Genomic DNA, 5,652 nt, shown 5'->3' with positions numbered 1-5,652 from the left:
GAGCATAAAAATGGAACACACGTCAATTTTAAGCACAAATCTAAAACAACCCAAAAACAATTTTGCATTGGCTAATAACCCGACAGGTACCTTTTTGATTCGCCCGGGTTATTCATTAATTTACTCATTCTTCCTAAAATTAAGAGCTGTCAATCATCCGTCCCTTTCCTTTTCAGCGGATAAGAAAATGACAGGTATAATAAATAAAATTAGATGGCGTCTGCAGGAATCAACAACTGCTATGACTCGTCCAATGAGCCACTGTGACATGGTTCTAAGTGTATCCATATATTGAGACGTATCTCCCAACAGCGCGTCACCCTCTGTGCATGTAACAATATGCAACTAGGTATTGTAAGAGTATATGTTGCTGTCACCACGCCATCGTGGCTACGGGGGTGGGGTGCAGCGAGTGCTAACCCCTGCTTTACTAATACCAGTGCGACCCGCCGGAGCGGCCAAGTGTTGCGCCCACGCATGGACAGTTGTTGCGACAAGTCAATTATAATTGTTATTTGTAGTGTACTTGTGGTGTGCGCCGCAGGTGTCAGCGTACGCGATAAATTGACAATTGTTGATGTTGCAAAATATTGTAAAAAAAAAATCGCAATAAAAATAAATCTGTAGTCTTCTCACCTGTCCTGGTTGCACAGACCATTGCGCCATTGCCATATTGCAACCACGCCAAAAATATTTTGCTAAAAGCTGTTGTCAATTCATTGAGTACGATTATTTGTTATACAATAAACATGTTGGACCATGTCCCGGCGCCAGCCAGCAACCACAGCGATGTATTAACGCGACGATGACGTCATGACGCGACGTCATGACGTCACGGCCGCGTGTGGACCCGAAGCGCTCACTCGGTTTTATTTTATTAAATGCACTGCTATTGTATCTGTTGTTTCTATTACACCCCACACGACTGAAGATTATACCCCCACCCGCCCTGTCTCGGTTACGCACCGTGAAGAAGGCGATATTCAACGTAAATAGTAACTGAAGTATGTCTACCACGTAAGGATACTGTCCACAGCTGACAAAAAGTAAAACAAAAGCTAAACCTAAGGATGATCTGATAAAAATAAAATAATAAGTATCTAGAGTTTAATTAATGTCAACATTTACGGGCTTCGGAAGGCACGTTAAGCCGTTGGTCCCGGCTGCATTAGCAGTCGTTAATAACCATCAATCCGCACTGGGCCTGCGTGATGGTTTAAGGCCCGATCTCCCTATCCATCCATAGGGAAGGCCCGTGCCCCAGCAGTGGGGACGTTAATGGGCTGGTGATGATGATGATAACATTTACGAGACTCCTGGAATACTGCATATAGTATAAAAATTAAAGTCGAATATAACGGCCTCTGTGGTCCAGTGGTTGAGCGTTGGACTCACGATCCGGAGGCCCCGGGTTCGAATCCCGGTAGGGGCATATCACAAAAATCACTTTGTGATCCCTAGTTTGGTTAGGACATTACAGGATGATCACCTGATTGTCCGAAAGTAAGATGATCCGTGCTTCGGTAGGCACGTTAAGCCGTTGGTCCCGGTTACTGTTTACTGATGTAAGTGAGTAATCGTTACATGAGCCATGTCAGGGGCCTTTGGCGGCTCAATTATAACCCTGACACCAGCGTTGATGAGGTTGGTATTCTACCTCACGACCCACACGATAAGAAGAAGAAGTCGAATATCTTTTTATTTATTGATCGTTGTTCTTGAGGAATTACGACTTCAGGTAGTATTAGAAATAAAATGTAGAATCTGAGTATAAAATCAACGTCTATTTCAGTGAGATGTGATAGAACAAGTGAAAGGGGTGCGGGGGGGACGGACAATGTCAAGTTAGCGCCTACTAAATAAAAATAGCAATACCGTCTTCATCCTTTCGTGATTTATAAGTATGAAAAGGCGTCGATTCCCAACAATCGTGATATTTGGCGACAAATTCTAGACATTTTTTGTGTGAAATCAGATTTTGCAAGTGCTGTAGAAAAAAAAGTGATGCTGGGGTAAGGCTTACCCTGGCACTGCCACCAAACAATGCTTAAATAACTTTTAAGCGGCGTGACGGCGAATTCTGATATAATATTCACTACATTTTTTGTGACCGTCAGGATGGCCTGTCACTACCCTAATTTTATATCGAAGTAATTATTAAAAGTTAGTGCTCAGTTGCTACCAGTTGGTACCAATCGTTAGACAGTTGGTACCCTTAATTTAAAGAAGACAATCTACTTTTTTAGGTGACGCGCCATTCTAGCACCAGGATGGCTGGTCACCTATGCAGTGAGAACAAACTGCGCACATTTATAGAGTTTATTTATAACCAATGGTTGACACTAACTGGTACCTTCATATACGTAGTTTTGGACCTCATAACTTTTAAGGATAAAAAGGCCCCGATTCCTGCAGACATCTCTTAATTTTACTTTAAGTTATACCTGTCATTTTTATATCCGCCGAAAAGGAAAGGGACGGATGATTGACAGCTCTTAATTTTAGGAAGAATGAGTAAATAAATGAATAACCCGGGCGAATTTTTAGACGGTTGTTTTAGATTTGTGCTTAAAATTGACTTGTGTTCCATAAATTTTATGCTTGTCGATTACCCGTACTTGGGGTATGGTCGTAAGTACTTGGGGTATGGTAGTAAGTACTTGGGGTATGGTAGTAAGTACTTGGGGTATGGTAGTAAGTACTTGGGGTTTGGTAGTAAGTACTTGGGGTTGGTACCAAGAACTTGGGGTATGGTAGTAAGTACTTGGGGTTTGGTAGTAAGTACTTGGGGTTTGGTAGTAAGTACTTGGGGTATGGTAGTAAGTACTTGGGGTATGGTAGTAAGTACTTGGGGTATAGTAGTAAGTACTTGGGGTATGGTAGTAAGTACTTGGGGTATGGTAGTAAGTACTTGGGGTATGGTAGTAAGTACTTGGGGTATGGTATGAAGTACTTGGGGTTTGGTACCAAGTACTTGGGGTATAGTAGTAAGTACTTGGGGTATGGTAGTAAGTACTTGGGGTTTGGTACCAAGTACTTGGGGTATGGTAGTAAGTACTTGGGGTATGGTAGTAAGTACTTGGGGTATGGTCGTAAGTACTTGGGGTATGGTAGTAAGTACTTGGGGTTTGGTAGTAAGTACTTGGGGTTTGGTAGTAAGTACTTGGGGTATGGTAGTAAGTACTTGGGGTATGGTAGTAAGTACTTGGGGTATGGTAGTAAGTACTTGGGGTATGGTAGTAAGTACTTGGGGTATGGTAGTAAGTACTTGGGGTATGGTAGTAAGTACTTGGGGTTTGGTAGTAAGTACTTGGGGTTTGGTAGTAAGTACTTGGGGTATGGTAGTAAGTACTTGGGGTATGGTAGTAAGTACTTGGGGTATGGTAGTAAGTACTTGGGGTATGGTAGTAAGTACTTGGGGTATGGTAGTAAGTACTTGGGGTATGGTAGTAAGTACTTGGGGTTTGGTAGTAAGTACTTGGGGTATGGTAGTAAGTACTTGGGGTTTGGTAGTAAGTACTTGGGGTATGGTAGTAAGTACTTGGGGTATGGTAGTAAGTACTTGGGGTATGGTAGTAAGTACTTGGGGTATGGTGGTAAGTACTTGGGGTATGGTGGTAAGTACTTGGGGTATGGTAGTAAGTACTTGGGGTATGGTACTAAGTACTTGGGGTATGGTAGTAAGTACTTGGGGTATGGTGGTAAGTACTTGGGGTATGGTGGTAAGTACTTGGGGTATGGTGGTAAGTACTTGGGGTATGGTAGTAAGTACTTGGGGTATGGTACTAAGTACTTGGGGTATGGTCGTAAGTACTTGGGGTATGGTACTAAGTACTTGGGGTATGGTCGTAAGTACTTGGGGTATGGTAGTAAGTACTTGGGGTATGGTAGTAAGTACTTGGGGTATGGTAGTAAGTACTTGGGGTATGGTGGTAAGTACTTGGGGTATGGTAGTAAGTACTTGGGGTTTGGTAGTAAGTACTTGGGGTATGGTAGTAAGTACTTGGGGTATGGTAGTAAGTACTTGGGGTATGGTAGTAAGTACTTGGGGTATGGTAGTAAGTACTTGGGGTATGGTAGTAAGTACTTGGGGTATGGTAGTAAGTACTTGGGGTTTGGTAGTAAGTACTTGGGGTATGGTAGTAAGTACTTGGGGTTTGGTAGTAAGTACTTGGGGTATGGTAGTAAGTACTTGGGGTATGGTAGTAAGTACTTGGGGTATGGTAGTAAGTACTTGGGGTATGGTAGTAAGTACTTGGGGTATGGTCGTAAGTACTTGGGGTATGGTAGTAAGTACTTGGGGTTTGGTAGTAAGTACTTGGGGTTTGGTAGTAAGTACTTGGGGTATGGTAGTAAGTACTTGGGGTATGGTAGTAAGTACTTGGGGTATGGTAGTAAGTACTTGGGGTATGGTAGTAAGTACTTGGGGTATGGTAGTAAGTACTTGGGGTATGGTACCAAGTACTTGGGGTATGGTAGTAAGTACTTGGGGTATGGTACTAAGTACTTGGGGTATGGTCGTAAGTACTTGGGGTATGGTAGTAAGTACTTGGGGTATGGTAGTAAGTACTTGGGGTTTGGTAGTAAGTACTTGGGGTATGGTAGTAAGTACTTGGGGTATGGTCGTAAGTACTTGGGGTATGGTAGTAAGTACTTGGGGTTTGGTAGTAAGTACTTGGGGTTTGGTAGTAAGTACTTGGGGTATGGTCGTAAGTACTTGGGGTATGGTAGTAAGTACTTGGGGTATGGTAGTAAGTACTTGGGGTATGGTGGTAAGTACTTGGGGTATGGTAGTAAGTACTTGGGGTTTGGTAGTAAGTACTTGGGGTATGGTAGTAAGTACTTGGGGTTTGGTAGTAAGTACTTGGGGTTTGGTAGTAAGTACTTGGGGTTTGGTAGTAAGTACTTGGGGTATGGTCGTAAGTACTTGGGGTATGGTAGTAAGTACTTGGGGTATGGTGGTAAGTACTTGGGGTATGGTAGTAAGTACTTGGGGTATGGTACCAAGTACTTGGGGTATGGTAGTAAGTACTTGGGGTATGGTAGTAAGTACTTGGGGTATGGTAGTAAGTACTTGGGGTATGGTGGTAAGTACTTGGGGTATGGTGGTAAGTACTTGGGGTATGGTAGTAAGTACTTGGGGTATGGTAGTAAGTACTTGGGGTATGGTAGTAAGTACTTGGGGTATGGTAGTAAGTACTTGGGGTATGGTAGTAAGTACTTGGGGTATGGTGGTAAGTACTTGGGGTATGGTAGTAAGTACTTGGGGTTTGGTAGTAAGTACTTGGGGTATGGTAGTAAGTACTTGGGGTTTGGTAGTAAGTACTTGGGGTTTGGTAGTAAGTACTTGGGGTATGGTCGTAAGTACTTGGGGTATGGTAGTAAGTACTTGGGGTATGGTAGTAAGTACTTGGGGTATGGTGGTAAGTACTTGGGGTATGGTAGTAAGTACTTGGGGTTTGGTAGTAAGTACTTGGGGTATGGTAGTAAGTACTTGGGGTTTGGTAGTAAGTACTTGGGGTTTGGTAGTAAGTACTTGGGGTATGGTCGTAAGTACTTGGGGTATGGTAGTAAGTACTTGGGGTATGGTGGTAAGTACTTGGGGTATGGTAGTAAGTACTTGGGGTATGGTACTAAGTACTTGGGGTATGG

The 5,652-nt window shown here is 43.0% G+C and overlaps 1 non-coding gene across 1 annotated transcript; it reads left to right on the top strand.

Annotated features, from left to right (window-relative positions):
* Window positions 1–1,360: 1,360 nt before the first annotated feature.
* Window positions 1,361–1,432, top strand: Trnav-cac (transfer RNA valine (anticodon CAC)). Its single transcript has one exon. It is a non-coding gene; the product is annotated as a tRNA-Val (tRNA).
* The last annotated feature ends 4,220 nt before the right edge of the window (window positions 1,433–5,652 follow it).

Source organism: Pectinophora gossypiella, chromosome 22, assembly GCF_024362695.1.
Source record: "Pectinophora gossypiella chromosome 22, ilPecGoss1.1, whole genome shotgun sequence".
NCBI classification, from domain to species: Eukaryota; Metazoa; Arthropoda; class Insecta; order Lepidoptera; family Gelechiidae; genus Pectinophora; species Pectinophora gossypiella.
Note: the sequence above shows the minus strand (reverse complement) of the source record. Positions and strands in the feature narration are given on the sequence as shown.